Source organism: Triticum dicoccoides, chromosome 1A, assembly GCF_002162155.2.
Source record: "Triticum dicoccoides isolate Atlit2015 ecotype Zavitan chromosome 1A, WEW_v2.0, whole genome shotgun sequence".
NCBI classification, from domain to species: Eukaryota; Viridiplantae; Streptophyta; class Magnoliopsida; order Poales; family Poaceae; genus Triticum; species Triticum dicoccoides.
Genome location: NC_041380.1, coordinates 605,691,833 through 605,694,950, shown reverse-complemented (window position 1 = coordinate 605,694,950; position 3,118 = coordinate 605,691,833).

Here is a 3,118-nt window from a genome sequence, read left to right as displayed (position 1 = left end):
CTTCGGTCTTTACTGTTCTAGTTCTTAGCATTTATGACCCACATCAGTTTTACATCAGTATAATCGGAATTCTGATTGAGTTTTTTCCTCTCAACATTGTGATTTTGTGTTTCCTCATGCCATGTCAACTAAGACTGCTGTGCCACGCTCCATGAAATGTAAAAATCTAAACGCTTTTATATTTCTTTACAGAGGGAGTACATTTCATCTTTGCATGCTAGCTGATCTTCTTACAAAATAATTTCCTTCGTCTCCGTTGGTATGTTTCATTATTTATCGTGTATGTAAGTATCTTGTAAAATCCATTCGTCTGCACTTATTAGCTACTACTAGTCATGATCACGAGCATAAATGTGTGTTTGTTGTTAGCATTACATTTGACCTAGAGTGAATTTATCTGGAGTTAGCATTAAATTTCAGATTTGACTTAGTACTCCTTAGTCCCAACATTCTAGAACAGCCACTACTGTACACCATTAGTTGACATGATGATGATTGCTTCTAGTTGAGCATCTCCTTGTTGGTTCTTAGCTTATTGTGGCATAAGATGATATTTATGTGGTTGTTTTCCAAGTATTTCCTGATGGCCTATGAGAAGCCTTTGCCAGTCATCTACTTGGACCGGTTCATTAAGCATGTTTCTCTCATCCAGGAACACCATTATGTATGGCTCCAGTACTTATGAGCAGATTTATGGTCCCTTGGGGTCATCTTGAATGTAAGGCTCTGTTCGGTTCACAGGAAATTTAAAGGAAACTTTGAAGGTAGGAATTCCACAGGGTTTTTCATCTTTGATGTGTTCGGATCAAAGGAATTGTGAATAGTGAAACATAGGAAAGTCTCCCTATTCCTACAGATTTTAGAGGATCTGAAGCCCGAGGTGATGCCCCCCTGGTGTTAATTCTTTCGCCAGTATTTTTTATATATTCCAAAAATATTCTCCGTAAAGTTTCAGGTCATTCCGAGAATTTTTATTTCTGCACAAAAATAACACCATGGCAATTCTGCTGAAAACAGCGTCCGTCCGGGTTAGTTCCATTCAAATCATGCAAGTTAGAGTCCAAAACAAGGGCAAAAGTGTTTGGAAAAGTAGATACGTTGGGGACCTATCAATCATCAATTCAGAGGTTAGTGCCTCGTTTAGGATCATCGGAGGTTCATTATTAGCCTTGCCTTGCCCCGCTTCTCCTTCTCCTACCTCGCCCCGCTTCTCCTTCTCCTGCTCCGGCCCACTTCTCCTTCTCACGCTTTTCCCCAATTCTCTGATGAGCGATGACTAGCTGGCTCATAATAGAGTTTTCAAAACTGAAGGATGTGGTGCTGAGGAACTTCTGCACCGGGGTGTACACCGTTTCTTTCCTGGCCATCATTCTGTGACGCCCCCGATTCAATCGTACATTAATCATACACGCAAACGTGTACGATCAAGATCAGGGACTCACGGGAAGATATCACAACACAACTCTACAAATAAAAATAAGTCATACAAGCATCACATTACAAGCCAGTGGCCTCGAGGGCTCGAATACAAGAGCTCGATCATAGACGAGTCAGCGGAAGCAATAATATCTGAGTACAGACATAAGTTATACAAGTTTGCCTTAAGAAGGCTAGCACAAACTGGTATACAGATCGAAAAAGGCACATGCCTCCTGCCTGGGATCCTCCTAAACTACTCCTGGTCGTCGTCAGCAGGCTGCACGTAGTAGTAGGCACCTCCCGAGTAGTAGTAGTCGTCATCGACAGTGGCGTCTGACTCCTGGGCTCCATCATCTGGTCACAACAATTGGGTATAGAAATGGGGAAAAGAGGGAGCAAAGCAACCGTGAGTACTTATCCAAAGTACTCGCAAGCAAGGAGCTACACTACAAATGTATGCATTGGTATCAAATGGAATAAGGGTATCATATGTGGACTGAACTGCAGAATGCCGGAATAAGAAGGGGATATCTAGTCCTATCGAAGACTACGCTTCTGGCCACCTCCATCTTGCAGCATGTAGAAGAGAGCAGAAGGTAAGTTCACCAAGTAGCATCGCGTAGCATAATCCTAACCGATGATCCTCCCCTCGTCGCCCTGTGAGAGAGCGATCACCGGTTGTATCTGGCACTTGGAAGGGTGTATTTTATTAAGTATCCGGTTCTAGTTGTCATAAGGTCAAGGTACAACTCCAAGTCGTTCTGTTACCTAAGATCACGGCTATTCGAATAGTTTAACTTCCTTGCAGGGGTGCACCACATTTCCCAACACGCTCGATCCCCCTTTGTCCGGACACACTTTCTTGGGTCATGCCCGGCCTCGGAAGATCAACACGTCGCAGGCCTACCTAGGCACAACAGAGAGGTCAGCACGCCGGTCTAAATCCTATGGCGCAGGGGTCTGGGCCCATCGCCCATTGCACACCTGCACGTTGCGAACGCGACCGATGAGCAGACCTAGCAACCTCCATTACAAAGGAAGTTGCGTTACGTGGTCCAACTCGGCGCGCGTCGCTCAGTCACTGACGTCACGAAGGCTTCGGCTGATACCACGACGTCGAGTGCCCATAACTGTTCCCCCGTAGTTGGTTAGTGCGTATAGGCCAGTGGCCAGACTCAGATCAAATACCAAGATCTCGTTAAGCATGTTAATTGAAGTATCCGCGAACGTCGACCAGGGCCAGGCCCACCTCTCTCCTAGGTGGTCTCAACCTGCCGTGTCGCTCCGCCTCAAAGTAACAGTCGGGGGCCGTCGGGAACTCAGGCCCACCACTACTTGGATGGAGCCACCTGCCCTTCAGCCCCCACATCAGAATCACTTGCGGGTACTCAACGAGCCGACCCGACTTTAGTCACCACCTGTATAGCATGTATATATGTATAAGTATATACCCGTGATCACCTCCGGAGTGATCACGGCCCGATAGTATAGCATGGCAGATGGACAAGAATGTAGGGCCACTGATGATAAACTAGCATCCTATACTAAGCATTAGGATTGCAGGTAAAGGTAACAACAGTAGTAGCAAGGACATGCTATGCATCAGAATAGGATTAATGGAAAGCAGTAACATGCTACACTACTCTAATGCAAGCAGTATAGAGAAGAGTAGGCGATATCTGGTGATCAGGGGGGGGGG